Consider the following 27297-nt stretch of genomic DNA (forward strand, 5'->3'; position numbering starts at 1 on the left):
TTTCCAGTTGTCTCCCAGAAACAACAAATGGAATTTGCAAATACAAATCAAAATAAAATATTAATAAAATTGGGGTGCAACACGAGGACTTCCCAGGAGGTCACCCATCCTAGTACTACTCTCGCCCAAGCACGCTTAACTTCGGAGTTCGGATGGGATCCGGTGCATTAGTGCTGGTATGATCGCACCCGTTTAATTCATGCTCGCTTAGATCTTTATGCACTATCTTGCTCCCCTCCATTAATTGTTTTAGACTTGAAAAAACTGTGTATGCAGCCTTCCTCCCTTGGTAACCGTGCACAAGCTCTTACGTGAGCAGAGTGTTTGCTTTTTAGATCTGCCGCACCCCCGGATAGATGCAATACTATCGCGGGGCCCACAATGCACGACGAATGCCAAAACCCCGGTTTTTTCACGGTTCCCATTCAGTAATGACAATCGTGCCGCAAATGGTCCGAGTATCCGGCGCGTTGTTTGCGTTTGTCTCGCCGAAACGACAAATGGAATTTGCAAATACGATATCGAAATAAAATATTAATAAAATTGGGGTGCAACACGAGGACTTCCCAGGAGGTCACCCATCCTAGGACTACTCCCGCCCATGCACACTTAACTTCGGAGTTCTGATGGGATCCGGTGCATTAGTGCTGGTATGATCGCAGCCGTTTAATTCATGCTCGCTTAGATTTTTATGCACTATCTTGCTCCCCTCCATTAATTGTTTTAGACTTGAAAAAAACTGTGTATGCAGCCTTCCTCCCTTGGTAACCGTGCACAAGCTCTTACGTGAGCAGAGTGTTTGCTTTTTAGATCTGCCGCACCCCCGGATAGATGCAATACTATCGCGGGGCCCACAATGCACGACGAATGCCAAAAGCCCGGTTTTTTCACGGTTCCCATTCAGTAATGACAATCGTGCCGCAAGTGGTCCGAGTATCCGGCGCGTTGTTTGCGTTTGTCTCGCCGAAACGACAAATGGAATTTGCAAATACGATATCGAAATAAAATATTAATAAAATTGGGGTGCAACACGAGGACTTCCCAGGAGGTCACCCATCCTAGGACTACTCCCGCCCATGCACACTTAACTTCGGAGTTCTGATGGGATCCGGTGCATTAGTGCTGGTATGATCGCACCCGTTTAATTCATGCTCGCTTAGATCTTTATGCACTATCTTGCTCCCCTCCATTAATTGTTTTTGATTTGAAAAAACTGTGTATGCAGCCTTCCTCCCTTGGTAACCGTGCACAAGCTCCTACGTGAGCAGAGTGTTTGCATTTCAGATCTGCCGCACCCCCGGATAGATGCCATACTATCCCGGGGCCCACAATGCATGACGAATGCCGAAAGCCCGGTTCTTGCATCGTTGCCATTCAGTAATGACGATCGTGCCGCAAATGGTCCGAGTATCCGACGCATTGTTTCCAGTTGTCTCCCAGAAACAACAAATGGAATTTGCAAATACAAATCAAAATAAAATATTAATAAAATTGGGGTGCAACACGAGGACTTCCCAGGAGGTCACCCATCCTAGTACTACTCTCGCCCAAGCACGCTTAACTTCGGAGTTCTGATGGGATCCGGTGCATTAGTGCTGGTATGATCGCACCCGTTTAATTCATGCTCGCTTAGATCTTTATGCACTATCTTGCTCCCCTCCATTAATTGTTTTAGACTTGAAAAAACTGTGTATGCAGCCTTCCTCCCTTGGTAACCGTGCACAAGCTCTTACGTGAGCAGAGTGTTTGGTTTTTAGATCTGCCGCACCCCCGGATAGATGCAATACTATCGCGGGGCCCACAATGCATGACGAATGCCGAAAGCCCGGTTCTTGCATCGTTGCCATTCAGTAATGACGATCGTGCCGCAAATGGTCCGAGTATCCGACGCATTGTTTCCAGTTGTCTCCCAGAAACAACAAATGGAATTTGCAAATACAAATCAAAATAAAATATTAATAAAATTGGGGTGCAACACGAGGACTTCCCAGGAGGTCACCCATCCTAGTACTACTCTCGCCCAAGCACGCTTAACTTCGGAGTTCTGATGGGATCCGGTGCATTAGTGCTGGTATGATCGCACCCGTTTAATTCATGCTCGCTTAGATCTTTATGCACTATCTTGCTCCCCTCCATTAATTGTTTTAGACTTGAAAAAACTGTGTATGCAGCCTTCCTCCCTTGGTAACCGTGCACAAGCTCTTACGTGAGCAGAGTGTTTGCTTTTTAGATCTGCCGCACCCCCGGATAGATGCAATACTATCGCGGGGCCCACAATGCATGACGAATGCCGAAAGCCCGGTTCTTGCATCGTTGCCATTCAGTAATGACGATCGTGCCGCAAATGGTCCGAGTATCCGACGCATTGTTTCCAGTTGTCTCCCAGAAACAACAAATGGAATTTGCAAATACAAATCAAAATAAAATATTAATAAAATTGGGGTGCAACACGAGGACTTCCCAGGAGGTCACCCATCCTAGTACTACTCTCGCCCAAGCACGCTTAACTTCGGAGTTCTGATGGGATCCGGTGCATTAGTACTGGTATGATCGCACCCGTTTAATTCATGCTCGCTTAGATCTTTATGCACTATCTTGCTCCCCTCCATTAATTGTTTTAGACTTGAAAAAAACTGTGTATGCAGCCTTCCTCCCTTGGTAACCGTGCACAAGCTCTTACGTGAGCAGAGTGTTTGCTTTTTAGATCTGCCGCACCCCCGGATAGATGCAATACTATCGCGGGGCCCACAATGCACGACGAATGCCAAAAGCCCGGTTTTTTCACGGTTCCCATTCAGTAATGACAATCGTGCCGCAAGTGGTCCGAGTATCCGGCGCGTTGTTTGCGTTTGTCTCGCCGAAACGACAAATGGAATTTGCAAATACGATATCGAAATAAAATATTAATAAAATTGGGGTGCAACACGAGGACTTCCCAGGAGGTCACCCATCCTAGGACTACTCCCGCCCATGCACACTTAACTTCGGAGTTCTGATGGGATCCGGTGCATTAGTGCTGGTATGATCGCACCCGTTTAATTCATGCTCGCTTAGATCTTTATGCACTATCTTGCTCCCCTCCATTAATTGTTTTAGATTTGAAAAAACTGTGTATGCAGCCTTCCTCCCTTGGTAACCGTGCACAAGCTCCTACGTGAGCAGAGTGTTTGCATTTCAGATCTGCCGCACCCCCGGATAGATGCCATACTATCGCGGGGCCCACAATGCATGACGAATGCCGAAAGCCCGGTTCTTGCATCGTTGCCATTCAGTAATGACGATCGTGCCGCAAATGGTCCGAGTATCCGACGCATTGTTTCCAGTTGTCTCCCAGAAACAACAAATGGAATTTGCAAATACAAATCAAAATAAAATATTAATAAAATTGGGGTGCAACACGAGGACTTCCCAGGAGGTCACCCATCCTAGTACTACTCTCGCCCAAGCACGCTTAACTTCGGAGTTCGGATGGGATCCGGTGCATTAGTGCTGGTATGATCGCACCCGTTTAATTCATGCTCGCTTAGATCTTTATGCACTATCTTGCTCCCCTCCATTAATTGTTTTAGACTTGAAAAAACTGTGTATGCAGCCTTCCTCCCTTGGTAACCGTGCACAAGCTCTTACGTGAGCAGAGTGTTTGCTTTTTAGATCTGCCGCACCCCCGGATAGATGCAATACTATCGCGGGGCCCACAATGCACGACGAATGCCAAAACCCCGGTTTTTTCACGGTTCCCATTCAGTAATGACAATCGTGCCGCAAATGGTCCGAGTATCCGGCGCGTTGTTTGCGTTTGTCTCGCCGAAACGACAAATGGAATTTGCAAATGCGATATCGAAATAAAATATTAATAAAATTGGGGTGCAACACGAGGACTTCCCAGGAGGTCACCCATCCTAGGACTACTCCCGCCCATGCACACTTAACTTCGGAGTTCTGATGGGATCCGGTGCATTAGTGCTGGTATGATCGCAGCCGTTTAATTCATGCTCGCTTAGATCTTTATGCACTATCTTGCTCCCCTCCATTAATTGTTTTAGACTTGAAAAAACTGTGTATGCAGCCTTCCTCCCTTGGTAACCGTGCACAAGCTCCTACGTGAGCAGAGTGTTTGCTTTTCAGATCTGCCGCACCCCCGGATAGATGCAATACTATCGCGGGGCCCACAATGCACGACGAATGCGTAAAGCCCGGTTTTTGCACGGTTCCCATTCAGTAATGACGATCGTGCCGCAAATGGTCCGAGTATCCGGCGCGTTGTTTGAGTTTGTCTCGCCGACACGACAAATGAAATTTGCAAATACGATATCGAAATAAAATATTAATAAAATTGGGGTGAAACACAAGGACTTCCCAGGAGGTCACCCATCCTAATACTACTCTCGCCCAAGCACACTTAACTTCGGAGTTCTGATGGGATCCGGTGCATTTGTGCTGGTATGATCGCACAAGTTTAATTCATGCTCGCTTAGATCTTTATGAACTATCTTGCTCCTTTCCATTAATTGTTTTAGATTTGAAAAAAATGTGTATGCAGCCTTCCTCCCTTGGTAACCGTGCACAAGCTCCTACGTGAGCAGAGTGTTTGCATTTCAGATCTGCCGCACCCCCGGATAGATGCAATACTATCGCGGGGCCCACAATGCATGACGAATGCCGAAAGCCCGGTTCTTGCATCGTTGCCATTCAGTAATGACGATCGTGCCGCAAATGGTCCGAGTATCCGACGCATTGTTTCCAGTTGTCTCCCAGAAACAACAAATGGAATTTGCAAATACAAATCAAAATAAAATATTAATAAAATTGGGGTGCAACACGAGGACTTCCCAGGAGGTCACCCATCCTAGTACTACTCTCGCCCAAGCACGCTTAACTTCGGAGTTCTGATGGGATCCGGTGCATTAGTGCTGGTATGATCGCAACCGTTTAATTCATGCTCGCTTAGATCTTTATGCACTATCTTGCTCCCCTCCATTAATTGTTTTAGATTTGAAAAAACTGTGTATGCAGCCTTCCTCCCTTGGTAACCGTGCACAAGCTCCTACGTGAGCAGAGTGTTTGCATTTTAGATCTGCCGCACCCCCGGATAGATGCAATACTATCGCGGGGCCCACAATGCATGACGAATGCCGAAAGCCCGGTTCTTGCATCGTTGCCATTCAGTAATGACGATCGTGCCGCAAATGGTCCGAGTATCCGACGCATTGTTTCCAGTAGTCTCCTAGAAACAACAAATGGAATTTGCAAATACAAATCAAAATAAAATATTAATAAAATTGGGGTGCAACACGAGGACTTCCCAGGAGGTCACCCATCCTAGTACTACTCTCGCCCAAGCACGCTTAACTTCGGAGTTCTGATGGGATCCGGTGCATTAGTGCTGGTATGATCGCACCCGTTTAATTCATGCTCGCTTAGATCTTTATGCACTATCTTGCTCCCCTCCATTAATTGTTTTAGACTTGAAAAAACTGTGTATGCAGCCTTCCTCCCTTGGTAACCGTGCACAAGATCTTACGTGAGCAGAGTGTTTGCTTTTTAGAACTGCCGCACCCCCGGATAGATGCAATACTATCGCGGGGCCCACAATGCATGACGAATGCCGAAAGCCCGGTTCTTGCATCGTTGCCTTTCAGTAATGACGATCGTGCCGCAAATGGTCCGAGTATCCGACGCATTGTTTCCAGTTGTCTCCCAGAAACAACAAATGGAATTTGCAAATACAAATCAAAATAAACTATTAATAAAATTGGGGTGCAACACGAGGACTTCCCAGGAGGTCACCCATCCGAGTACTACTCTCGCCCAAGCACGCTTAACTTCGGAGTTCTGATGGGATCCGGTGCATTAGTGCTGGTATGATCGCACCCGTTTAATTCATGCTCGCTTAGATTTTTATGCACTATCTTGCTCCCCTCCATTAATTGTTTTAGACTTGAAAAAAACTGTGTATGCAGCCTTCCTCCCTTGGTAACCGTGCACAAGCTCTTACGTGAGCAGAGTGTTTGCTTTTTAGATCTGCCGCACCCCCGGATAGATGCAATACTATCGCGGGGCCCACAATGCACGACGAATGCCAAAAGCCCGGCTTTTTCACGGTTCCCATTCAGTAATGACAATCGTGCCGCAAGTGGTCCGAGTATCCGGCGCGTTGTTTGCGTTTGTCTCGCCGAAACGACAAATGGAATTTGCAAATACGATATCGAAATAAAATATTAATAAAATTGGGGTGCAACACGAGGACTTCCCAGGAGGTCACCCATCCTAGGACTACTCCCGCCCATGCACACTTAACTTCGGAGTTCTGATGGGATCCGGTGCATTAGTGCTGGTATGATCGCACCCGTTTAATTCATGCTCGCTTAGATCTTTATGCACTATCTTGCTCCCCTCCATTAATTGTTTTTGATTTGAAAAAACTGTGTATGCAGCCTTCCTCCCTTGGTAACCGTGCACAAGCTCCTACGTGAGCAGAGTGTTTGCATTTCAGATCTGCCGCACCCCCGGATAGATGCCATACTATCGCGGGGCCCACAATGCATGACGAATGCCGAAAGCCCGGTTCTTGCATCGTTGCCATTCAGTAATGACGATCGTGCCGCAAATGGTCCGAGTATCCGACGCATTGTTTCCAGTTGTCTCCCAGAAACAACAAATGGAATTTGCAAATACAAATCAAAATAAAATATTAATAAAATTGGGGTGCAACACGAGGACTTCCCAGGAGGTCACCCATCCTAGTACTACTCTCGCCCAAGCACGCTTAACTTCGGAGTTCGGATGGGATCCGGTGCATTAGTGCTGGTATGATCGCACCCGTTTAATTCATGCTCGCTTAGATCTTTATGCACTATCTTGCTCCCCTCCATTAATTGTTTTAGACTTGAAAAAACTGTGTATGCAGCCTTCCTCCCTTGGTAACCGTGCACAAGCTCTTACGTGAGCAGAGTGTTTGGTTTTTAGATCTGCCGCACCCCCGGATAGATGCAATACTATCGCGGGGCCCACAATGCACGACGAATGCCAAAACCCCGGTTTTTTCACGGTTCCCATTCAGTAATGACAATCGTGCCGCAAATGGTCCGAGTATCCGGCGCGTTGTTTGCGTTTGTCTCGCCGAAACGACAAATGGAATTTGCAAATACGATATCGAAATAAAATATTAATAAAATTGGGGTGCAACACGAGGACTTCCCAGGAGGTCACCCATCCTAGGACTACTCCCGCCCATGCACACTTAACTTCGGAGTTCTGATGGGATCCGGTGCATTAGTGCTGGTATGATCGCACCCGTTTAATTCATGCTCGCTTAGATCTTTATGCACTATCTTGCTCCCCTCCATTAATTGTTTTAGACTTGAAAAAACTGTGTATGCAGCCTTCCTCCCTTGGTAACCGTGCACAAGCTCCTACGTGAGCAGAGTGTTTGCTTTTCAGATCTGCCGCACCCCCGGATAGATGCAATACTATCGCGGGGCCCACAATGCACGACGAATGCCAAAAGCCCGGTTTTTGCACGGTTCCCATTCAGTAATGACGATCGTGCCGCAAATGGTCCGAGTATCCGGCGCGTTGTTTGAGTTTGTCTCGCCGACACGACAAATGGAATTTGCAAATACGATATCGAAATAAAATATTAATAAAATTGGGGTGAAACACAAGGACTTCCCAGGAGGTCACCCATCCTAATACTACTCTCGCCCAAGCACACTTAACTTCGGAGTTCTGATGGGATCCGGTGCATTTGTGCTGGTATGATCGCACAAGTTTAATTCATGCTCGCTTAGATCTTTATGAACTATCTTGCTCCCTTCCATTAATTGTTTTAGATTTGAAAAAAATGTGTATGCAGCCTTCCTCCCTTGGTAACCGTGCACAAGCTCCTACGTGAGCGGAGTGTTTGCTTTTCAGATCTACCGCACCTCCGGATAGATGCAATACTATCGCGGGGCCCACAATGCACGACGAATGCCGAAAGCCCGGTTCTTGCATCGTTGCCATTCAGTAATGACGATCGTGCCGCAAATGGTCCGAGTATCCGACGCATTGTTTCCAGTTGTCTCCCAGAAACAACAAATGGAATTTGCAAATACAAATCAAAATAAAATATTAATAAAATTGGGGTGCAACACGAGGACTTCCCAGGAGGTCACCCTTCCTAGTACTACTCTCGCCCAAGCACGCTTAACTTCGGAGTTCTGATGAGATCCGGTGCATTAGTGCTGGTATGATCGCACCCGTTTAATTCATGCTCGCTTAGATCTTTGTGCACTATCTTGCTCCCCTCCATTAATTGTTTTAGACTTGAAAAAACTGTGTATGCAGCCTTCCTCCCTTGGTAACCGTGCACAAGCTCCTACGTGAGCAGAGTGTTTGCTTTTCAGATCTGTCGCACCCCCGGATAGATGCAATACTATCGCGGGGCCCACAATGCACGACGAATGCCAAAAGCCCGGTTTTTGCACGGTTCTCATTCAGTAATGACGATTGTGCCGCAAATGGTCCGAGTATCCGGCGCGTTGTTTGCGTTTGTCTCGCCGAAACGACAAATGGAATTTGCAAATACGATATCGAAATAAAATATTAATAAAATTGGGGTGCAACACGAGGACTTCACAGGAGGTCACCCATCCTAGTACTACTCTCGCCCAAGCACGCTTAACTTCGGAGTTCTAATGGGATCCAGTGCATTTGTGCTGCTATGATCGCACCCGTTTAATTCATGCTCGCTTAGATCTTTATGCACTATCTTGCTCCCCTCCATTAATTGTTTTAGACTTGAAAAAACTGTGTATGCAGCCTTCCTCCCTTGGTAACCGTGCACAAGCTCTTACGTGAGCAGAGTGTTTGGTTTTTAGATCTGCCGCACCCCCGGATAGATGCAATACTATCGCGGGGCCCACAATGCACGACGAATGCCAAAAGCCCGGTTTTTGCACGGTTCTCATTCAGTAATGACGATTGTGCCGCAAATGGTCCGAGTATCCGGCGCGTTGTTTGCGTTTGTCTCGCCGAAACGACAAATGGAATTTGCAAATACGATATCGAAATAAAATATTAATAAAATTGGGGTGCAACACGAGGACTTCCCAGGAGGTCACCGATCCTAGGACTACTCCCGCCCATGCACACTTAACTTCGGAGTTCTGATGGGATCCGGTGCATTAGTGCCGGTATGATCGCACCCGTTTAATTCATGCTCGCTTAGATCTTTATGCACTATCTTGCTCCCCTCCATTAATTGTTTTAGACTTGAAAAAACTGTGTATGCAGCCTTCCTCCCTTGGTAACCGTGCACAAGCTCCTACGTGAGCAGAGTGTTTGCTTTTCAGATCTGCCGCACCCCCGGATAGATGCAATACTATCGCGGGGCCCACAATGCACGACGAATGCCAAAAGCCCGGTTTTTGCACGGTTCCCATTCAGTAATGACGATCGTGCCGCAAATGGTCCGAGTATCCGGCGCGTTGTTTGAGTTTGTCTCGCCGAAACGACAAATGGAATTTGCAAATACGATATCGAAATAAAATATTAATAAAATTGGGGTGCAACACGAGGACTTCCCAGGAGGTCACCCATCCTAGGACTACTCCCACCCATGCACACTTAACTTCAGAGTTCTGATGGGATCCGGTGCATTAGTGCTGGTATGATCGCACCCGTTTAATTCATGCTCGCTTAGATCTTTATGCACTATCTTGCTCCCCTCCATTAATTGTTTTAGATTTGAAAAAACTGTGTATGCAACCTTCCTCCCTTGGTAACCGTGCACAAGCTCCTACGTGAGCAGAGTGTTTGCATTTCAGATCTGCCGCACCCCCGGATAGATGCAATACTATCGCGGGGCCCACAATGCATGACGAATGCCGAAAGCCCGGTTCTTGCATCGTTGCCATTCAGTAATGATGATCGTGCCGCAAATGGTCCGAGTATCCGACGCATTGTTTCCAGTTGTCTCCCAGAAACAACAAATGGAATTTGCAAATACAAATCAAAATAAAATATTAATAAAATTGGGGTGCAACACGAGGACTTCCCAGGAGGTCACCCATCCTAGTACTACCCTCGCCCAAGCACGCTTAACTTCGGAGTTCTGATGGGATACGGTGCATTAGTGCTGGTATGATCGCACCCGTTTAATTGATGCTCGCTTAGATCTTTATGCACTATCTTGCTCCCCTCCATTAATTGTTTTAGATTTGAAAAAACTGTGTATGCAGCCTTCCTCCCTTGGTAACCGTGCACAAGCTCTTACGTGAGCAGAGTGTTTGCTTTTTAGATCTGCCGCACCCCCGGATAGATGCAATACTATCGCGGGGCCCACAATGCATGACGAATGCCGAAAGCCCGGTTCTTGCATCGTTGCCATTCAGTAATGACGATCGTGCCGCAAATGGTCCGAGTATCCGACGCATTGTTTCCAGTTGTCTCCCAGAAACAACAAATGGAATTTGCAAATACAAATCAAAATAAAATATTAATAAAATTGGGGTGCAACACGAGGACTTCCCAGGAGGTCACCCATCCTAGTACTACTCTCGCCCAAGCACGCTTAACTTCGGAGTTCTGATGGGATCCGGTGCATTAGTGCTGGTATGATCGCACCCGTTTAATTCATGCTCGCTTAGATCTTTATGCACTATCTTGCTCCCCTCCATTAATTGTTTTAGACTTGAAAAAAACTGTGTATGCAGCCTTCCTCCCTTGGTAACCGTGCACAAGCTCTTACGTGAGCAGAGTGTTTGCTTTTTAGATCTGCCGCACCCCCGGATAGATGCAATACTATCGCGGGGCCCACAATGCACGACGAATGCCAAAAGCCCGGTTTTTTCACGGTTCCCATTCAGTAATGACAATCGTGCCGCAAATGGTCCGAGTATCCGGCGCGTTGTTTGCGTTTGTCTCGCCGAAACGACAAATGGAATTTGCAAATACGATATCGAAATAAAATATTAATAAAATTGGGGTGCAACAAGAGGACTTCCCAGGAGGTCACCCATCCTAGGACTACTCCCGCCCATGCACACTTAACTTCGGAGTTCTGATGGGATCCGGTGCATTAGTGCTGGTATGATCGCACCCGTTTAATTCATGCTCGCTTAGATCTTTATGCACTATCTTGCTCCCCTCCATTAATTGTTTTAGACTTGAAAAAACTGTGTATGCAGCCTTCCTCCCTTGTAACCGTGCACAAGCTCTTACGTGAGCAGAGTGTTTGCTTTTTAGATCTGCCGCACCCCCGGATAGATGCAATACTATCGCGGGGCCCACAATGCACGACGAATGCCAAAAGCCCGGTTTTTTCACTGTTCCCATTCAGTAATGACAATCGTGCCGCAAATGGTCCGAGTATCCGGTGCGTTGTTTGCGTTTGTCTCACCGAAACGACAAATGGAATTTGCAAATACGATATCGAAATAAAATATTAATAAAATTGGGGTGCAACACGAGGACTTCCCAGGAGGTCACCCATCCTAGGACTACTCCCGCCCATGCACACTTAACTTCGGAGTTCTGATGGGATCCGGTGCATTAGTGCTGGTATGATCGCACCCGTTTAATTCATGCTCGCTTAGATCTTTATGCACTATCTTGCTCCCCTCCATTAATTGTTTTAGACTTGAAAAAACTGTGTATGCAGCCTTCCTCCCTTGGTAACCGTGCACAAGCTCCTACGTGAGCAGAGTGTTTGCTTTTCAGATCTGCCGCACCCCCGGATAGATGCAATACTATCGCGGGGCCCACAATGCACGACGAATGCCAAAAGCCCGGTTTTTGCACGGTTCCCATTCAGTAATGACGATCGTGCCGCAAATGGTCCGAGTATCCGGCGCGTTGTTTGAGTTTGTCTCGCCGACACGACAAATGGAATTTGCAAATACGATATCGAAATAAAATATTAATAAAATTGGGGTGAAACACAAGGACTTCCCAGGAGGTCACCCATCCTAATACTACTCTCGCCCAAGCACACTTAACTTCGGAGTTCTGATGGGATCCGGTGCATTTGTGATGGTATGATCGCACAAGTTTAATTCATGCTCGCTTAGATCTTTATGAACTATCTTGCTCCCTTCCATTAATTGTTTTAGATTTGAAAAAAATGTGTATGCAGCCTTCCTCCCTTGGTAACCGTGCACAAGCTCCTACGTGAGCGGAGTGTTTGCTTTTCAGATCTGCCGCACCTCCGGATAGATGCAATACTATCGCGGGGCCCACAATGCACGACGAATGCCGAAAGCCCGGTTCTTGCATCGTTGCCATTCAGTAATGACGATCGTGCCGCAAATGGTCCGAGTATCCGACGCATTGTTTCCAGTTGTCTCCCAGAAACAACAAATGGAATTTGCAAATACAAATCAAAATAAAATATTAATAAAATTGGGGTGCAACACGAGGACTTCCCAGGAGGTCACCCTTCCTAGTACTACTCTCGCCCAAGCACGCTTAACTTCGGAGTTCTGATGAGATCCGGTGCATTAGTGCTGGTATGATCGCACCCGTTTAATTCATGCTCGCTTAGATCTTTGTGCACTATCTTGCTCCCCTCCATTAATTGTTTTAGACTTGAAAAAACTGTGTATGCAGCCTTCCTCCCTTGGTAACCGTGCACAAGCTCCTACGTGAGCAGAGTGTTTGCTTTTCAGATCTGTCGCACCCCCGGATAGATGCAATACTATCGCGGGGCCCACAATGCACGACGAATGCCAAAAGCCCGGTTTTTGCACGGTTCTCATTCAGTAATGACGATTGTGCCGCAAATGGTCCGAGTATCCGGCGCGTTGTTTGCGTTTGTCTCGCCGAAACGACAAATGGAATTTGCAAATACGATATCGAAATAAAATATTAATAAAATTGGGGTGCAACACGAGGACTTCACAGGAGGTCACCCATCCTAGTACTACTCTCGCCCAAGCACGCTTAACTTCGGAGTTCTAATGGGATCCAGTGCATTTGTGCTGCTATGATCGCACCCGTTTAATTCATGCTCGCTTAGATCTTTATGCACTATCTTGCTCCCCTCCATTAATTGTTTTAGACTTGAAAAAACTGTGTATGCAGCCTTCCTCCCTTGGTAACCGTGCACAAGCTCTTACGTGAGCAGAGTGTTTGGTTTTTAGATCTGCCGCACCCCCGGATAGATGCAATACTATCGCGGGGCCCACAATGCACGACGAATGCCAAAAGCCCGGTTTTTGCACGGTTCTCATTCAGTAATGACGATTGTGCCGCAAATGGTCCGAGTATCCGGCGCGTTGTTTGCGTTTGTCTCGCCGAAACGACAAATGGAATTTGCAAATACGATATCGAAATAAAATATTAATAAAATTGGGGTGCAACACGAGGACTTCCCAGGAGGTCACCGATCCTAGGACTACTCCCGCCCATGCACACTTAACTTCGGAGTTCTGATGGGATCCGGTGCATTAGTGCCGGTATGATCGCACCCGTTTAATTCATGCTCGCTTAGATCTTTATGCACTATCTTGCTCCCCTCCATTAATTGTTTTAGACTTGAAAAAACTGTGTATGCAGCCTTCCTCCCTTGGTAACCGTGCACAAGCTCCTACGTGAGCAGAGTGTTTGCTTTTCAGATCTGCCGCACCCCCGGATAGATGCAATACTATCGCGGGGCCCACAATGCACGACGAATGCCAAAAGCCCGGTTTTTGCACGGTTCCCATTCAGTAATGACGATCGTGCCGCAAATGGTCCGAGTATCCGGCGCGTTGTTTGAGTTTGTCTCGCCGAAACGACAAATGGAATTTGCAAATACGATATCGAAATAAAATATTAATAAAATTGGGGTGCAACACGAGGACTTCCCAGGAGGTCACCCATCCTAGGACTACTCCCACCCATGCACACTTAACTTCAGAGTTCTGATGGGATCCGGTGCATTAGTGCTGGTATGATCGCACCCGTTTAATTCATGCTCGCTTAGATCTTTATGCACTATCTTGCTCCCCTCCATTAATTGTTTTAGATTTGAAAAAACTGTGTATGCAACCTTCCTCCCTTGGTAACCGTGCACAAGCTCCTACGTGAGCAGAGTGTTTGCATTTCAGATCTGCCGCACCCCCGGATAGATGCAATACTATCGCGGGGCCCACAATGCATGACGAATGCCGAAAGCCCGGTTCTTGCATCGTTGCCATTCAGTAATGATGATCGTGCCGCAAATGGTCCGAGTATCCGACGCATTGTTTCCAGTTGTCTCCCAGAAACAACAAATGGAATTTGCAAATACAAATCAAAATAAAATATTAATAAAATTGGGGTGCAACACGAGGACTTCCCAGGAGGTCACCCATCCTAGTACTACCCTCGCCCAAGCACGCTTAACTTCGGAGTTCTGATGGGATACGGTGCATTAGTGCTGGTATGATCGCACCCGTTTAATTGATGCTCGCTTAGATCTTTATGCACTATCTTGCTCCCCTCCATTAATTGTTTTAGACTTGAAAAAACTGTGTATGCAGCCTTCCTCCCTTGGTAACCGTGCACAAGCTCTTACGTGAGCAGAGTGTTTGCTTTTTAGATCTGCCGCACCCCCGGATAGATGCAATACTATCGCGGGGCCCACAATGCATGACGAATGCCGAAAGCCCGGTTCTTGCATCGTTGCCATTCAGTAATGACGATCGTGCCGCAAATGGTCCGAGTATCCGACGCATTGTTTCCAGTTGTCTCCCAGAAACAACAAATGGAATTTGCAAATACAAATCAAAATAAAATATTAATAAAATTGGGGTGCAACACGAGGACTTCCCAGGAGGTCACCCATCCTAGTACTACTCTCGCCCAAGCACGCTTAACTTCGGAGTTCTGATGGGATCCGGTGCATTAGTGCTGGTATGATCGCACCCGTTTAATTCATGCTCGCTTAGATCTTTATGCACTATCTTGCTCCCCTCCATTAATTGTTTTAGACTTGAAAAAAACTGTGTATGCAGCCTTCCTCCCTTGGTAACCGTGCACAAGCTCTTACGTGAGCAGAGTGTTTGCTTTTTAGATCTGCCGCACCCCCGGATAGATGCAATACTATCGCGGGGCCCACAATGCACGACGAATGCCAAAAGCCCGGTTTTTTCACGGTTCCCATTCAGTAATGACAATCGTGCCGCAAATGGTCCGAGTATCCGGCGCGTTGTTTGCGTTTGTCTCGCCGAAACGACAAATGGAATTTGCAAATACGATATCGAAATAAAATATTAATAAAATTGGGGTGCAACAAGAGGACTTCCCAGGAGGTCACCCATCCTAGGACTACTCCCGCCCATGCACACTTAACTTCGGAGTTCTGATGGGATCCGGTGCATTAGTGCGGGTATGATCGCACCCGTTTAATTCATGCTCGCTTAGATCTTTATGCACTATCTTGCTCCCCTCCATTAATTGTTTTAGACTTGAAAAAACTGTGTATGCAGCCTTCCTCCCTTGTAACCGTGCACAAGCTCTTACGTGAGCAGAGTGTTTGCTTTTTAGATCTGCCGCACCCCCGGATAGATGCAATACTATCGCGGGGCCCACAATGCACGACGAATGCCAAAAGCCCGGTTTTTTCACTGTTCCCATTCAGTAATGACAATCGTGCCGCAAATGGTCCGAGTATCCGGTGCGTTGTTTGCGTTTGTCTCACCGAAACGACAAATGGAATTTGCAAATACGATATCGAAATAAAATATTAATAAAATTGGGGTGCAACACGAGGACTTCCCAGGAGGTCACCCATCCTAGGACTACTCCCGCCCATGCACACTTAACTTCGGAGTTCTGATGGGATCCGGTGCATTAGTGCTGGTATGATCGCACCCGTTTAATTCATGCTCGCTTAGATCTTTATGCACTATCTTGCTCCCCTCCATTAATTGTTTTAGACTTGAAAAAACTGTGTATGCAGCCTTCCTCCCTTGGTAACCGTGCACAAGCTCCTACGTGAGCAGAGTGTTTGCTTTTCAGATCTGCCGCACCCCCGGATAGATGCAATACTATCGCGGGGCCCACAATGCACGACGAATGCCAAAAGCCCGGTTTTTGCACGGTTCCCATTCAGTAATGACGATCGTGCCGCAAATGGTCCGAGTATCCGGCGCGTTGTTTGAGTTTGTCTCGCCGACACGACAAATGGAATTTGCAAATACGATATCGAAATAAAATATTAATAAAATTGGGGTGAAACACAAGGACTTCCCAGGAGGTCACCCATCCTAATACTACTCTCGCCCAAGCACACTTAACTTCGGAGTTCTGATGGGATCCGGTGCATTTGTGATGGTATGATCGCACAAGTTTAATTCATGCTCGCTTAGATCTTTATGAACTATCTTGCTCCCTTCCATTAATTGTTTTAGATTTGAAAAAAATGTGTATGCAGCCTTCCTCCCTTGGTAACCGTGCACAAGCTCCTACGTGAGCGGAGTGTTTGCTTTTCAGATCTGCCGCACCTCCGGATAGATGCAATACTATCGCGGGGCCCACAATGCACGACGAAGGCCGAAAGCCCGGTTCTTGCATCGTTGCCATTCAGTAATGACGATCGTGCCGCAAATGGTCCGAGTATCCGACGCATTGTTTCCAGTTGTCTCCCAGAAACAACAAATGGAATTTGCAAATACAAATCAAAATAAAATATTAATAAAATTGGGGTGCAACACGAGGACTTCCCAGGAGGTCACCCTTCCTAGTACTACTCTCGCCCAAGCACGCTTAACTTCGGAGTTCTGATGAGATCCGGTGCATTAGTGCTGGTATGATCGCACCCGTTTAATTCATGCTCGCTTAGATCTTTGTGCACTATCTTGCTCCCCTCCATTAATTGTTTTAGACTTGAAAAAACTGTGTATGCAGCCTTCCTCCCTTGGTAACCGTGCACAAGCTCCTACGTGAGCAGAGTGTTTGCTTTTCAGATCTGTCGCACCCCCGGATAGATGCAATACTATCGCGGGGCCCACAATGCACGACGAATGCCAAAAGCCCGGTTTTTGCACGGTTCTCATTCAGTAATGACGATTGTGCCGCAAATGGTCCGAGTATCCGGCGCGTTGTTTGCGTTTGTCTCGCCGAAACGACAAATGGAATTTGCAAATACGATATCGAAATAAAATATTAATAAAATTGGGGTGCAACACGAGGACTTCACAGGAGGTCACCCATCCTAGTACTACTCTCGCCCAAGCACGCTTAACTTCGGAGTTCTAATGGGATCCAGTGCATTTGTGCTGCTATGATCGCACCCGTTTAATTCATGCTCGCTTAGATCTTTATGCACTATCTTGCTCCCCTCCATTAATTGTTTTAGACTTGAAAAAACTGTGTATGCAGCCTTCCTCCCTTGGTAACCGTGCACAAGCTCTTACGTGAGCAGAGTGTTTGCTTTTTAGATCTGCCGCACCCCCGGATAGATGCAATACTATCGCGGGGCCCACAATGCACGACGAATGCCAAAAGCCCGGTTTTTGCACGTTTCTCATTCAGTAATGACGATTGTGCCGCAAATGGTCCGAGTATCCGGCGCGTTGTTTGCGTTTGTCTCGCCGAAACGACAAATGGAATTTGCAAATACGATATCGAAATAAAATATTAATAAAATTGGGGTGCAACACGAGGACTTCCCAGGAGGTCACCCATCCTAGGACTACTCCCGCCCATGCACACTTAACTTCGGAGTTCTGATGGGATCCGGTGCATTAGTGCTGGTATGATCGCACCCGTTTAATTCATGCTCGCTTAGATCTTTATGCACTATCTTGCTCCCCTCCATTAATTGTTTTAGACTTGAAAAAAATGTGTATGCAGCCTTCCTCCCTTGGTAACCGTGCACAAGCTCCTACGTGAGCGGAGTGTTTGCTTTTCAGATCTGTCGCACCCCCGGATAGATGCAATACTATCGCGGGGCCCACAATGCACGACGAATGCCAAAAGCCCGGTTTTTGCACGGTTCCCATTCAGTAATGACGATCGTGCCGCAAATGGTCCGAGTATCCGGCGCGTTGTTTGAGTTTGTCTCGCCGAAACGACAAATGGAATTTGCAAATACGATATCGAAATAAAATATTAATAAAATTGGGGTGCAACAAGAGGACTTCCCAGGAGGTCACCCATCCTAGGACTACTCCCGCCCATGCACACTTAACTTCGGAGTTCTGATGGGATCCGGTGCATTAGTGCTGGTATGATCTTACCCGTTTAATTCATGCTCGCTTAGATCTTTATGCACTATCTTGCTCCCCTCCATTAATTGTTTTAGATTTGAAAAAACTGTGTATGCAGCCTTCCTCCCTTGGTAACCGTGCACAAGCTCCTACGTGAGCAGAGTGTTTGCATTTCAGATCTGCCGCACCCCCGGATAGATGCAATACTATCGCGGGGCCCACAATGCATGACGAATGCCGAAAGCCCGGTTCTTGCATCGTTGCCATTCAGTAATGACGATCGTGCCGCAAATGGTCCGAGTATCCGACGCATTGTTTCCAGTTGTCTCCCAGAAACAACAAATGGAATTTGCAAATACAAATCAAAATAAAATATTAATAAAATTGGGGTGCAACACGAGGACTTCCCAGGAGGTCACCCATCCTAGTACTACTCTCGCCCAAGCACGCTTAACTTCGGAGTTCTGATGGGATCCGGTGTATTAGTGCTGGTATGATCGCACCCGTTTAATTCATGCTCGCTTAGATCTTTATGCACTATCTTGCTCCCCTCCATTAATTGTTTTAGACTTGAAAAAACTGTGTATGCAGCCTTCCTCCCTTGTAACCGTGCACAAGCTCCTACGTGAGCAGAGTGTTTGCTTTTCAGATCTGTCGCACCCCCGGATAGATGCAATACTATCGCGGGGCCCACAATGCACGACGAATGCCAAAAGCCCGGTTTTTGCACGGTTCCCATTCAGTAATGACGATCGTGCCGCAAATGGCCGAGTATCCGGCGCGTTGTTTGAGTTTGTCTCGCCGACACGACAAATGGAATTTGCAAATACGATATCGAAATAAAATATTAATAAAATTGGGGTGAAACACAAGGACTTCCCAGGAGGTCACCCATCCTAATACTACTCTCGCCCAAGCACACTTAACTTCGGAGTTCTGATGGGATCCGGTGCATTTGTGATGGTATGATCGCACAAGTTTAATTCATGCTCGCTTAGATATTTATGAACTATCTTGCTCCCTTCCATTAATTGTTTTAGATTTGAAAAAAATGTGTATGCAGCCTTCCTCCCTTGGTAACCGTGCACAAGCTCCTACGTGAGCGGAGTGTTTGCTTTTCAGATCTGCCGCACCTCCGGATAGATGCAATACTATCGCGGGGCCCACAATGCACGACGAATGCCGAAAGCCCGGTTCTTGCATCGTTGCCATTCAGTAATGACGATCGTGCCGCAAATGGTCCGAGTATCCGACGCATTGTTTCCAGTTGTCTCCCAGAAACAACAAATGGAATTTGCAAATACAAATCAAAATAAAATATTAATAAAATTGGGGTGCAACACGAGGACTTCCCAGGAGGTCACCCTTCCTAGTACTACTCTCGCCCAAGCACGCTTAACTTCGGAGTTCTGATGAGATCCGGTGCATTAGTGCTGGTATGATCGCACCCGTTTAATTCATGCTCGCTTAGATCTTTGTGCACTATCTTGCTCCCCTCCATTAATTGTTTTAGACTTGAAAAAACTGTGTATGCAGCCTTCCTCCCTTGGTAACCGTGCACAAGCTCCTACGTGAGCAGAGTGTTTGCTTTTCAGATCTGTCGCACCCCCGGATAGATGCAATACTATCGCGGGGCCCACAATGCACGACGAATGCCAAAAGCCCGGTTTTTGCACGGTTCTCATTCAGTAATGACGATTGTGCCGCAAATGGTCCGAGTATCCGGCGCGTTGTTTGCGTTTGTCTCGCCGAAACGACAAATGGAATTTGCAAATACGATATCGAAATAAAATATTAATAAAATTGGGGTGCAACACGAGGACTTCACAGGAGGTCACCCATCCTAGTACTACTCTCGCCCAAGCACGCTTAACTTCGGAGTTCTAATGGGATCCAGTGCATTTGTGCTGCTATGATCGCACCCGTTTAATTCATGCTCGCTTAGATCTTTATGCACTATCTTGCTCCCCTCCATTAATTGTTTTAGACTTGAAAAAACTGTGTATGCAGCCTTCCTCCCTTGGTAACCGTGCACAAGCTCTTACGTGAGCAGAGTGTTTGGTTTTTAGATCTGCCGCACCCCCGGATAGATGCAATACTATCGCGGGGCCCACAATGCACGACGAATGCCAAAAGCCCGGTTTTTGCACGGTTCTCATTCAGTAATGACGATTGTGCCGCAAATGGTCCGAGTATCCGGCGCGTTGTTTGCGTTTGTCTCGCCGAAACGACAAATGGAATTTGCAAATACGATATCGAAATAAAATATTAATAAAATTGGGGTGCAACACGAGGACTTCCCAGGAGGTCACCGATCCTAGGACTACTCCCGCCCATGCACACTTAACTTCGGAGTTCTGATGGGATCCGGTGCATTAGTGCCGGTATGATCGCACCCGTTTAATTCATGCTCGCTTAGATCTTTATGCACTATCTTGCTCCCCTCCATTAATTGTTTTAGACTTGAAAAAACTGTGTATGCAGCCTTCCTCCCTTGGTAACCGTGCACAAGCTCCTACGTGAGCAGAGTGTTTGCTTTTCAGATCTGCCGCACCCCCGGATAGATGCAATACTATCGCGGGGCCCACAATGCACGACGAATGCCAAAAGCCCGGTTTTTGCACGGTTCCCATTCAGTAATGACGATCGTGCCGCAAATGGTCCGAGTATCCGGCGCGTTGTTTGAGTTTGTCTCGCCGAAACGACAAATGGAATTTGCAAATACGATATCGAAATAAAATATTAATAAAATTGGGGTGCAACACGAGGACTTCCCAGGAGGTCACCCATCCTAGGACTACTCCCACCCATGCACACTTAACTTCAGAGTTCTGATGGGATCCGGTGCATTAGTGCTGGTATGATCGCACCCGTTTAATTCATGCTCGCTTAGATCTTTATGCACTATCTTGCTCCCCTCCATTAATTGTTTTAGATTTGAAAAAACTGTGTATGCAACCTTCCTCCCTTGGTAACCGTGCACAAGCTCCTACGTGAGCAGAGTGTTTGCATTTCAGATCTGCCGCACCCCCGGATAGATGCAATACTATCGCGGGGCCCACAATGCATGACGAATGCCGAAAGCCCGGTTCTTGCATCGTTGCCATTCAGTAATGATGATCGTGCCGCAAATGGTCCGAGTATCCGACGCATTGTTTCCAGTTGTCTCCCAGAAACAACAAATGGAATTTGCAAATACAAATCAAAATAAAATATTAATAAAATTGGGGTGCAACACGAGGACTTCCCAGGAGGTCACCCATCCTAGTACTACCCTCGCCCAAGCACGCTTAACTTCGGAGTTCTGATGGGATACGGTGCATTAGTGCTGGTATGATCGCACCCGTTTAATTGATGCTCGCTTAGATCTTTATGCACTATCTTGCTCCCCTCCATTAATTGTTTTAGACTTGAAAAAACTGTGTATGCAGCCTTCCTCCCTTGGTAACCGTGCACAAGCTCTTACGTGAGCAGAGTGTTTGCTTTTTAGATCTGCCGCACCCCCGGATAGATGCAATACTATCGCGGGGCCCACAATGCATGACGAATGCCGAAAGCCCGGTTCTTGCATCGTTGCCATTCAGTAATGACGATCGTGCCGCAAATGGTCCGAGTATCCGACGCATTGTTTCCAGTTGTCTCCCAGAAACAACAAATGGAATTTGCAAATACAAATCAAAATAAAATATTAATAAAATTGGGGTGCAACACGAGGACTTCCCAGGAGGTCACCCATCCTAGTACTACTCTCGCCCAAGCACGCTTAACTTCGGAGTTCTGATGGGATCCGGTGCATTAGTGCTGGTATGATCGCACCCGTTTAATTCATGCTCGCTTAGATCTTTATGCACTATCTTGCTCCCCTCCATTAATTGTTTTAGACTTGAAAAAAACTGTGTATGCAGCCTTCCTCCCTTGGTAACCGTGCACAAGCTCTTACGTGAGCAGAGTGTTTGCTTTTTAGATCTGCCGCACCCCCGGATAGATGCAATACTATCGCGGGGCCCACAATGCACGACGAATGCCAAAAGCCCGGTTTTTTCACGGTTCCCATTCAGTAATGACAATCGTGCCGCAAATGGTCCGAGTATCCGGCGCGTTGTTTGCGTTTGTCTCGCCGAAACGACAAATGGAATTTGCAAATACGATATCGAAATAAAATATTAATAAAATTGGGGTGCAACAAGAGGACTTCCCAGGAGGTCACCCATCCTAGGACTACTCCCGCCCATGCACACTTAACTTCGGAGTTCTGATGGGATCCGGTGCATTAGTGCGGGTATGATCGCACCCGTTTAATTCATGCTCGCTTAGATCTTTATGCACTATCTTGCTCCCCTCCATTAATTGTTTTAGACTTGAAAAAACTGTGTATGCAGCCTTCCTCCCTTGTAACCGTGCACAAGCTCTTACGTGAGCAGAGTGTTTGCTTTTTAGATCTGCCGCACCCCCGGATAGATGCAATACTATCGCGGGGCCCACAATGCACGACGAATGCCAAAAGCCCGGTTTTTTCACTGTTCCCATTCAGTAATGACAATCGTGCCGCAAATGGTCCGAGTATCCGGTGCGTTGTTTGCGTTTGTCTCACCGAAACGACAAATGGAATTTGCAAATACGATATCGAAATAAAATATTAATAAAATTGGGGTGCAACACGAGGACTTCCCAGGAGGTCACCCATCCTAGGACTACTCCCGCCCATGCACACTTAACTTCGGAGTTCTGATGGGATCCGGTGCATTAGTGCTGGTATGATCGCACCCGTTTAATTCATGCTCGCTTAGATCTTTATGCACTATCTTGCTCCCCTCCATTAATTGTTTTAGACTTGAAAAAACTGTGTATGCAGCCTTCCTCCCTTGGTAACCGTGCACAAGCTCCTACGTGAGCAGAGTGTTTGCTTTTCAGATCTGCCGCACCCCCGGATAGATGCAATACTATCGCGGGGCCCACAATGCACGACGAATGCCAAAAGCCCGGTTTTTGCACGGTTCCCATTCAGTAATGACGATCGTGCCGCAAATGGTCCGAGTATCCGGCGCGTTGTTTGAGTTTGTCTCGCCGACACGACAAATGGAATTTGCAAATACGATATCGAAATAAAATATTAATAAAATTGGGGTGAAACACAAGGACTTCCCAGGAGGTCACCCATCCTAATACTACTCTCGCCCAAGCACACTTAACTTCGGATTTCTGATGGGATCCGGTGCATTTGTGATGGTATGATCGCACAAGTTTAATTCATGCTCGCTTAGATCTTTATGAACTATCTTGCTCCCTTCCATTAATTGTTTTAGATTTGAAAAAAATGTGTATGCAGCCTTCCTCCCTTGGTAACCGTGCACAAGCTCCTACGTGAGCGGAGTGTTTGCTTTTCAGATCTGCCGCACCTCCGGATAGATGCAATACTATCGCGGGGCCCACAATGCACGACGAAGGCCGAAAGCCCGGTTCTTGCATCGTTGCCATTCAGTAATGACGATCGTGCCGCAAATGGTCCGAGTATCCGACGCATTGTTTCCAGTTGTCTCCCAGAAACAACAAATGGAATTTGCAAATACAAATCAAAATAAAATATTAATAAAATTGGGGTGCAACACGAGGACTTCCCAGGAGGTCACCCTTCCTAGTACTACTCTCGCCCAAGCACGCTTAACTTCGGAGTTCTGATGAGATCCGGTGCATTAGTGCTGGTATGATCGCACCCGTTTAATTCATGCTCGCTTAGATCTTTGTGCACTATCTTGCTCCCCTCCATTAATTGTTTTAGACTTGAAAAAACTGTGTATGCAGCCTTCCTCCCTTGGTAACCGTGCACAAGCTCCTACGTGAGCAGAGTGTTTGCTTTTCAGATCTGTCGCACCCCCGGATAGATGCAATACTATCGCGGGGCCCACAATGCACGACGAATGCCAAAAGCCCGGTTTTTGCACGGTTCTCATTCAGTAATGACGATTGTGCCGCAAATGGTCCGAGTATCCGGCGCGTTGTTTGCGTTTGTCTCGCCGAAACGACAAATGGAATTTGCAAATACGATATCGAAATAAAATATTAATAAAATTGGGGTGCAACACGAGGACTTCACAGGAGGTCACCCATCCTAGTACTACTCTCGCCCAAGCACGCTTAACTTCGGAGTTCTAATGGGATCCAGTGCATTTGTGCTGCTATGATCGCACCCGTTTAATTCATGCTCGCTTAGATCTTTATGCACTATCTTGCTCCCCTCCATTAATTGTTTTAGACTTGAAAAAACTGTGTATGCAGCCTTCCTCCCTTGGTAACCGTGCACAAGCTCTTACGTGAGCAGAGTGTTTGCTTTTTAGATCTGCCGCACCCCCGGATAGATGCAATACTATCGCGGGGCCCACAATGCACGACGAATGCCAAAAGCCCGGTTTTTGCACGTTTCTCATTCAGTAATGACGATTGTGCCGCAAATGGTCCGAGTATCCGGCGCGTTGTTTGCGTTTGTCTCGCCGAAACGACAAATGGAATTTGCAAATACGATATCGAAATAAAATATTAATAAAATTGGGGTGCAACACGAGGACTTCCCAGGAGGTCACCCATCCTAGGACTACTCCCGCCCATGCACACTTAACTTCGGAGTTCTGATGGGATCCGGTGCATTAGTGCTGGTATGATCGCACCCGTTTAATTCATGCTCGCTTAGATCTTTATGCACTATCTTGCTCCCCTCCATTAATTGTTTTAGACTTGAAAAAAATGTGTATGCAGCCTTCCTCCCTTGGTAACCGTGCACAAGCTCCTACGTGAGCGGAGTGTTTGCTTTTCAGATCTGTCGCACCCCCGGATAGATGCAATACTATCGCGGGGCCCACAATGCACGACGAATGCCAAAAGCCCGGTTTTTGCACGGTTCCCATTCAGTAATGACGATCGTGCCGCAAATGGTCCGAGTATCCGGCGCGTTGTTTGAGTTTGTCTCGCCGAAACGACAAATGGAATTTGCAAATACGATATCGAAATAAAATATTAATAAAATTGGGGTGCAACAAGAGGACTTCCCAGGAGGTCACCCATCCTAGGACTACTCCCGCCCATGCACACTTAACTTCGGAGTTCTGATGGGATCCGGTGCATTAGTGCTGGTATGATCTTACCCGTTTAATTCATGCTCGCTTAGATCTTTATGCACTATCTTGCTCCCCTCCATTAATTGTTTTAGATTTGAAAAAACTGTGTATGCAGCCTTCCTCCCTTGGTAACCGTGCACAAGCTCCTACGTGAGCAGAGTGTTTGCATTTCAGATCTGCCGCACCCCCGGATAGATGCAATACTATCGCGGGGCCCACAATGCATGACGAATGCCGAAAGCCCGGTTCTTGCATCGTTGCCATTCAGTAATGACGATCGTGCCGCAAATGGTCCGAGTATCCGACGCATTGTTTCCAGTTGTCTCCCAGAAACAACAAATGGAATTTGCAAATACAAATCAAAATAAAATATTAATAAAATTGGGGTGCAACACGAGGACTTCCCAGGAGGTCACCCATCCTAGTACTACTCTCGCCCAAGCACGCTTAACTTCGGAGTTCTGATGGGATCCGGTGTATTAGTGCTGGTATGATCGCACCCGTTTAATTCATGCTCGCTTAGATCTTTATGCACTATCTTGCTCCCCTCCATTAATTGTTTTAGACTTGAAAAAACTGTGTATGCAGCCTTCCTCCCTTGTAACCGTGCACAAGCTCCTACGTGAGCAGAGTGTTTGCTTTTCAGATCTGTCGCACCCCCGGATAGATGCAATACTATCGCGGGGCCCACAATGCACGACGAATGCCAAAAGCCCGGTTTTTGCACGGTTCCCATTCAGTAATGACGATCGTGCCGCAAATGGTCCGAGTATCCGGCGCGTTGTTTGAGTTTGTCTCGCCGACACGACAAATGGAATTTGCAAATACGATATCGAAATAAAATATTAATAAAATTGGGGTGAAACACAAGGACTTCCCAGGAGGTCACCCATCCTAATACTACTCTCGCCCAAGCACACTTAACTTCGGAGTTCTGATGGGATCCGGTGCATTTGTGATGGTATGATCGCACAAGTTTAATTCATGCTCGCTTAGATCTTTATGAACTATCTTGCTCCCTTCCATTAATTGTTTTAGATTTGAAAAAAATGTGTATGCAGCCTTCCTCCCTTGGTAACCGTGCACAAGCTCCTACGTGAGCGGAGTGTTTGCTTTTCAGATCTGCCGCACCTCCGGATAGATGCAATACTATCGCGGGGCCCACAATGCACGACGAATGCCGAAAGCCCGGTTCTTGCATCGTTGCCATTCAGTAATGACGATCGTGCCGCAAATGGTCCGAGTATCCGACGCATTGTTTCCAGTTGTCTCCCAGAAACAACAAATGGAATTTGCAAATACAAATCAAAATAAAATATTAATAAAATTGGGGTGCAACACGAGGACTTCCCAGGAGGTCACCCTTCCTAGTACTACTCTCGCCCAAGCACGCTTAACTTCGGAGTTCTGATGAGATCCGGTGCATTAGTGCTGGTATGATCGCACCCGTTTAATTCATGCTCGCTTAGATCTTTGTGCACTATCTTGCTCCCCTCCATTAATTGTTTTAGACTTGAAAAAACTGTGTATGCAGCCTTCCTCCCTTGGTAACCGTGCACAAGCTCCTACGTGAGCAGAGTGTTTGCTTTTCAGATCTGTCGCACCCCCGGATAGATGCAATACTATCGCGGGGCCCACAATGCACGACGAATGCCAAAAGCCCGGTTTTTGCACGGTTCTCATTCAGTAATGACGATTGTGCCGCAAATGGTCCGAGTATCCGGCGCGTTGTTTGCGTTTGTCTCGCCGAAACGACAAATGGAATTTGCAAATACGATATCGAAATAAAATATTAATAAAATTGGGGTGCAACACGAGGACTTCACAGGAGGTCACCCATCCTAGTACTACTCTCGCCCAAGCACGCTTAACTTCGGAGTTCTAATGGGATCCAGTGCATTTGTGCTGCTATGATCGCACCCGTTTAATTCATGCTCGCTTAGATCTTTATGCACTATCTTGCTCCCCTCCATTAATTGTTTTAGACTTGAAAAAACTGTGTATGCAGCCTTCCTCCCTTGGTAACCGTGCAC

At 46.8% G+C, this 27297-nt stretch overlaps 49 non-coding genes and 9 pseudogenes across 49 annotated transcripts; all 58 read right to left on the reverse strand.

Annotated features, from left to right (window-relative positions):
• Positions 1-71: 71 nt before the first annotated feature.
• Positions 72-190, reverse strand: LOC148798472 (5S ribosomal RNA). The gene has a single exon (XR_016068921.1). It is a non-coding gene; the product is annotated as a 5S ribosomal RNA (ribosomal RNA).
• Positions 191-545: 355 nt separating this feature from the next.
• Positions 546-664, reverse strand: LOC148798473 (5S ribosomal RNA). The gene has a single exon (XR_016069266.1). It is a non-coding gene; the product is annotated as a 5S ribosomal RNA (ribosomal RNA).
• Positions 665-1020: 356 nt separating this feature from the next.
• LOC148798474 (5S ribosomal RNA) lies at positions 1021-1139 on the reverse strand. The gene has a single exon (XR_016074313.1). It is a non-coding gene; the product is annotated as a 5S ribosomal RNA (ribosomal RNA).
• Positions 1140-1493: 354 nt separating this feature from the next.
• LOC148798475 (5S ribosomal RNA) lies at positions 1494-1612 on the reverse strand. The gene has a single exon (XR_016075585.1). It is a non-coding gene; the product is annotated as a 5S ribosomal RNA (ribosomal RNA).
• Positions 1613-1966: 354 nt separating this feature from the next.
• LOC148798476 (5S ribosomal RNA) lies at positions 1967-2085 on the reverse strand. Its single transcript, XR_016075596.1, has one exon. It is a non-coding gene; the product is annotated as a 5S ribosomal RNA (ribosomal RNA).
• Positions 2086-2439: 354 nt separating this feature from the next.
• LOC148798477 (5S ribosomal RNA) lies at positions 2440-2558 on the reverse strand. The gene has a single exon (XR_016071177.1). It is a non-coding gene; the product is annotated as a 5S ribosomal RNA (ribosomal RNA).
• Positions 2559-2914: 356 nt separating this feature from the next.
• Positions 2915-3033, reverse strand: LOC148798478 (5S ribosomal RNA). The gene has a single exon (XR_016074314.1). It is a non-coding gene; the product is annotated as a 5S ribosomal RNA (ribosomal RNA).
• A 354-nt stretch (positions 3034-3387) lies between these two features.
• LOC148798479 (5S ribosomal RNA) lies at positions 3388-3506 on the reverse strand. Its single transcript, XR_016069032.1, has one exon. It is a non-coding gene; the product is annotated as a 5S ribosomal RNA (ribosomal RNA).
• A 355-nt stretch (positions 3507-3861) lies between these two features.
• On the reverse strand, positions 3862-3980 carry LOC148798480 (5S ribosomal RNA). Its single transcript, XR_016069267.1, has one exon. It is a non-coding gene; the product is annotated as a 5S ribosomal RNA (ribosomal RNA).
• Positions 3981-4335: 355 nt separating this feature from the next.
• Positions 4336-4454, reverse strand: LOC148798481 (5S ribosomal RNA; annotated as a pseudogene).
• A 354-nt stretch (positions 4455-4808) lies between these two features.
• Positions 4809-4927, reverse strand: LOC148798482 (5S ribosomal RNA). Its single transcript, XR_016071756.1, has one exon. It is a non-coding gene; the product is annotated as a 5S ribosomal RNA (ribosomal RNA).
• A 354-nt stretch (positions 4928-5281) lies between these two features.
• LOC148798483 (5S ribosomal RNA) lies at positions 5282-5400 on the reverse strand. Its single transcript, XR_016075607.1, has one exon. It is a non-coding gene; the product is annotated as a 5S ribosomal RNA (ribosomal RNA).
• A 354-nt stretch (positions 5401-5754) lies between these two features.
• Positions 5755-5873, reverse strand: LOC148798484 (5S ribosomal RNA). Its single transcript, XR_016070473.1, has one exon. It is a non-coding gene; the product is annotated as a 5S ribosomal RNA (ribosomal RNA).
• A 356-nt stretch (positions 5874-6229) lies between these two features.
• LOC148798485 (5S ribosomal RNA) lies at positions 6230-6348 on the reverse strand. Its single transcript, XR_016074315.1, has one exon. It is a non-coding gene; the product is annotated as a 5S ribosomal RNA (ribosomal RNA).
• A 354-nt stretch (positions 6349-6702) lies between these two features.
• On the reverse strand, positions 6703-6821 carry LOC148798486 (5S ribosomal RNA). Its single transcript, XR_016069145.1, has one exon. It is a non-coding gene; the product is annotated as a 5S ribosomal RNA (ribosomal RNA).
• A 355-nt stretch (positions 6822-7176) lies between these two features.
• Positions 7177-7295, reverse strand: LOC148798487 (5S ribosomal RNA). Its single transcript, XR_016074316.1, has one exon. It is a non-coding gene; the product is annotated as a 5S ribosomal RNA (ribosomal RNA).
• A 355-nt stretch (positions 7296-7650) lies between these two features.
• Positions 7651-7769, reverse strand: LOC148798488 (5S ribosomal RNA; annotated as a pseudogene).
• Positions 7770-8123: 354 nt separating this feature from the next.
• Positions 8124-8242, reverse strand: LOC148798489 (5S ribosomal RNA). Its single transcript, XR_016072497.1, has one exon. It is a non-coding gene; the product is annotated as a 5S ribosomal RNA (ribosomal RNA).
• A 355-nt stretch (positions 8243-8597) lies between these two features.
• Positions 8598-8716, reverse strand: LOC148798490 (5S ribosomal RNA). Its single transcript, XR_016069815.1, has one exon. It is a non-coding gene; the product is annotated as a 5S ribosomal RNA (ribosomal RNA).
• A 355-nt stretch (positions 8717-9071) lies between these two features.
• Positions 9072-9190, reverse strand: LOC148798491 (5S ribosomal RNA). The gene has a single exon (XR_016070410.1). It is a non-coding gene; the product is annotated as a 5S ribosomal RNA (ribosomal RNA).
• Positions 9191-9545: 355 nt separating this feature from the next.
• Positions 9546-9664, reverse strand: LOC148798492 (5S ribosomal RNA). Its single transcript, XR_016070112.1, has one exon. It is a non-coding gene; the product is annotated as a 5S ribosomal RNA (ribosomal RNA).
• Positions 9665-10018: 354 nt separating this feature from the next.
• LOC148798493 (5S ribosomal RNA) lies at positions 10019-10137 on the reverse strand. Its single transcript, XR_016072697.1, has one exon. It is a non-coding gene; the product is annotated as a 5S ribosomal RNA (ribosomal RNA).
• A 354-nt stretch (positions 10138-10491) lies between these two features.
• On the reverse strand, positions 10492-10610 carry LOC148798494 (5S ribosomal RNA). Its single transcript, XR_016075618.1, has one exon. It is a non-coding gene; the product is annotated as a 5S ribosomal RNA (ribosomal RNA).
• A 356-nt stretch (positions 10611-10966) lies between these two features.
• Positions 10967-11085, reverse strand: LOC148798495 (5S ribosomal RNA). Its single transcript, XR_016069842.1, has one exon. It is a non-coding gene; the product is annotated as a 5S ribosomal RNA (ribosomal RNA).
• Positions 11086-11439: 354 nt separating this feature from the next.
• Positions 11440-11558, reverse strand: LOC148798496 (5S ribosomal RNA). The gene has a single exon (XR_016074317.1). It is a non-coding gene; the product is annotated as a 5S ribosomal RNA (ribosomal RNA).
• A 355-nt stretch (positions 11559-11913) lies between these two features.
• On the reverse strand, positions 11914-12032 carry LOC148798497 (5S ribosomal RNA; annotated as a pseudogene).
• A 354-nt stretch (positions 12033-12386) lies between these two features.
• Positions 12387-12505, reverse strand: LOC148798498 (5S ribosomal RNA). The gene has a single exon (XR_016072498.1). It is a non-coding gene; the product is annotated as a 5S ribosomal RNA (ribosomal RNA).
• Positions 12506-12860: 355 nt separating this feature from the next.
• LOC148798499 (5S ribosomal RNA) lies at positions 12861-12979 on the reverse strand. The gene has a single exon (XR_016069816.1). It is a non-coding gene; the product is annotated as a 5S ribosomal RNA (ribosomal RNA).
• Positions 12980-13334: 355 nt separating this feature from the next.
• LOC148798500 (5S ribosomal RNA) lies at positions 13335-13453 on the reverse strand. The gene has a single exon (XR_016070411.1). It is a non-coding gene; the product is annotated as a 5S ribosomal RNA (ribosomal RNA).
• Positions 13454-13808: 355 nt separating this feature from the next.
• Positions 13809-13927, reverse strand: LOC148798501 (5S ribosomal RNA). Its single transcript, XR_016070113.1, has one exon. It is a non-coding gene; the product is annotated as a 5S ribosomal RNA (ribosomal RNA).
• Positions 13928-14281: 354 nt separating this feature from the next.
• LOC148798502 (5S ribosomal RNA) lies at positions 14282-14400 on the reverse strand. The gene has a single exon (XR_016072698.1). It is a non-coding gene; the product is annotated as a 5S ribosomal RNA (ribosomal RNA).
• A 354-nt stretch (positions 14401-14754) lies between these two features.
• Positions 14755-14873, reverse strand: LOC148798503 (5S ribosomal RNA). Its single transcript, XR_016075629.1, has one exon. It is a non-coding gene; the product is annotated as a 5S ribosomal RNA (ribosomal RNA).
• A 356-nt stretch (positions 14874-15229) lies between these two features.
• Positions 15230-15348, reverse strand: LOC148798504 (5S ribosomal RNA). Its single transcript, XR_016070445.1, has one exon. It is a non-coding gene; the product is annotated as a 5S ribosomal RNA (ribosomal RNA).
• Positions 15349-15702: 354 nt separating this feature from the next.
• On the reverse strand, positions 15703-15821 carry LOC148798505 (5S ribosomal RNA). Its single transcript, XR_016074318.1, has one exon. It is a non-coding gene; the product is annotated as a 5S ribosomal RNA (ribosomal RNA).
• Positions 15822-16176: 355 nt separating this feature from the next.
• LOC148798506 (5S ribosomal RNA) lies at positions 16177-16295 on the reverse strand (annotated as a pseudogene).
• Positions 16296-16649: 354 nt separating this feature from the next.
• Positions 16650-16768, reverse strand: LOC148798507 (5S ribosomal RNA). Its single transcript, XR_016072499.1, has one exon. It is a non-coding gene; the product is annotated as a 5S ribosomal RNA (ribosomal RNA).
• Positions 16769-17123: 355 nt separating this feature from the next.
• Positions 17124-17242, reverse strand: LOC148798508 (5S ribosomal RNA). The gene has a single exon (XR_016069817.1). It is a non-coding gene; the product is annotated as a 5S ribosomal RNA (ribosomal RNA).
• Positions 17243-17597: 355 nt separating this feature from the next.
• LOC148798509 (5S ribosomal RNA) lies at positions 17598-17716 on the reverse strand. Its single transcript, XR_016074319.1, has one exon. It is a non-coding gene; the product is annotated as a 5S ribosomal RNA (ribosomal RNA).
• Positions 17717-18071: 355 nt separating this feature from the next.
• LOC148798510 (5S ribosomal RNA) lies at positions 18072-18190 on the reverse strand (annotated as a pseudogene).
• A 354-nt stretch (positions 18191-18544) lies between these two features.
• LOC148798511 (5S ribosomal RNA) lies at positions 18545-18663 on the reverse strand. Its single transcript, XR_016070825.1, has one exon. It is a non-coding gene; the product is annotated as a 5S ribosomal RNA (ribosomal RNA).
• Positions 18664-19016: 353 nt separating this feature from the next.
• Positions 19017-19135, reverse strand: LOC148798512 (5S ribosomal RNA; annotated as a pseudogene).
• A 354-nt stretch (positions 19136-19489) lies between these two features.
• LOC148798513 (5S ribosomal RNA) lies at positions 19490-19608 on the reverse strand. Its single transcript, XR_016072500.1, has one exon. It is a non-coding gene; the product is annotated as a 5S ribosomal RNA (ribosomal RNA).
• Positions 19609-19963: 355 nt separating this feature from the next.
• LOC148798514 (5S ribosomal RNA) lies at positions 19964-20082 on the reverse strand. The gene has a single exon (XR_016069818.1). It is a non-coding gene; the product is annotated as a 5S ribosomal RNA (ribosomal RNA).
• A 355-nt stretch (positions 20083-20437) lies between these two features.
• LOC148798515 (5S ribosomal RNA) lies at positions 20438-20556 on the reverse strand. The gene has a single exon (XR_016070412.1). It is a non-coding gene; the product is annotated as a 5S ribosomal RNA (ribosomal RNA).
• Positions 20557-20911: 355 nt separating this feature from the next.
• Positions 20912-21030, reverse strand: LOC148798516 (5S ribosomal RNA). The gene has a single exon (XR_016070114.1). It is a non-coding gene; the product is annotated as a 5S ribosomal RNA (ribosomal RNA).
• Positions 21031-21384: 354 nt separating this feature from the next.
• Positions 21385-21503, reverse strand: LOC148798517 (5S ribosomal RNA). The gene has a single exon (XR_016072699.1). It is a non-coding gene; the product is annotated as a 5S ribosomal RNA (ribosomal RNA).
• Positions 21504-21857: 354 nt separating this feature from the next.
• On the reverse strand, positions 21858-21976 carry LOC148798518 (5S ribosomal RNA). The gene has a single exon (XR_016075640.1). It is a non-coding gene; the product is annotated as a 5S ribosomal RNA (ribosomal RNA).
• Positions 21977-22332: 356 nt separating this feature from the next.
• Positions 22333-22451, reverse strand: LOC148798519 (5S ribosomal RNA). The gene has a single exon (XR_016070446.1). It is a non-coding gene; the product is annotated as a 5S ribosomal RNA (ribosomal RNA).
• A 354-nt stretch (positions 22452-22805) lies between these two features.
• On the reverse strand, positions 22806-22924 carry LOC148798520 (5S ribosomal RNA). Its single transcript, XR_016074320.1, has one exon. It is a non-coding gene; the product is annotated as a 5S ribosomal RNA (ribosomal RNA).
• A 355-nt stretch (positions 22925-23279) lies between these two features.
• Positions 23280-23398, reverse strand: LOC148798521 (5S ribosomal RNA; annotated as a pseudogene).
• A 354-nt stretch (positions 23399-23752) lies between these two features.
• LOC148798522 (5S ribosomal RNA) lies at positions 23753-23871 on the reverse strand. Its single transcript, XR_016072502.1, has one exon. It is a non-coding gene; the product is annotated as a 5S ribosomal RNA (ribosomal RNA).
• Positions 23872-24226: 355 nt separating this feature from the next.
• LOC148798523 (5S ribosomal RNA) lies at positions 24227-24345 on the reverse strand. The gene has a single exon (XR_016069819.1). It is a non-coding gene; the product is annotated as a 5S ribosomal RNA (ribosomal RNA).
• A 355-nt stretch (positions 24346-24700) lies between these two features.
• Positions 24701-24819, reverse strand: LOC148798524 (5S ribosomal RNA). The gene has a single exon (XR_016074322.1). It is a non-coding gene; the product is annotated as a 5S ribosomal RNA (ribosomal RNA).
• A 355-nt stretch (positions 24820-25174) lies between these two features.
• Positions 25175-25293, reverse strand: LOC148798525 (5S ribosomal RNA; annotated as a pseudogene).
• A 354-nt stretch (positions 25294-25647) lies between these two features.
• On the reverse strand, positions 25648-25766 carry LOC148798526 (5S ribosomal RNA). Its single transcript, XR_016070837.1, has one exon. It is a non-coding gene; the product is annotated as a 5S ribosomal RNA (ribosomal RNA).
• Positions 25767-26120: 354 nt separating this feature from the next.
• On the reverse strand, positions 26121-26239 carry LOC148798527 (5S ribosomal RNA; annotated as a pseudogene).
• Positions 26240-26593: 354 nt separating this feature from the next.
• LOC148798528 (5S ribosomal RNA) lies at positions 26594-26712 on the reverse strand. The gene has a single exon (XR_016072503.1). It is a non-coding gene; the product is annotated as a 5S ribosomal RNA (ribosomal RNA).
• Positions 26713-27067: 355 nt separating this feature from the next.
• LOC148798529 (5S ribosomal RNA) lies at positions 27068-27186 on the reverse strand. Its single transcript, XR_016069820.1, has one exon. It is a non-coding gene; the product is annotated as a 5S ribosomal RNA (ribosomal RNA).
• Positions 27187-27297: the final 111 nt, after the last annotated feature.

Source organism: Nelumbo nucifera, chromosome 4, assembly GCF_055504915.1.
Source record: "Nelumbo nucifera cultivar China Antique chromosome 4, China Antique-T2T, whole genome shotgun sequence".
NCBI lineage: Eukaryota > Viridiplantae > Streptophyta > Magnoliopsida > Proteales > Nelumbonaceae > Nelumbo > Nelumbo nucifera.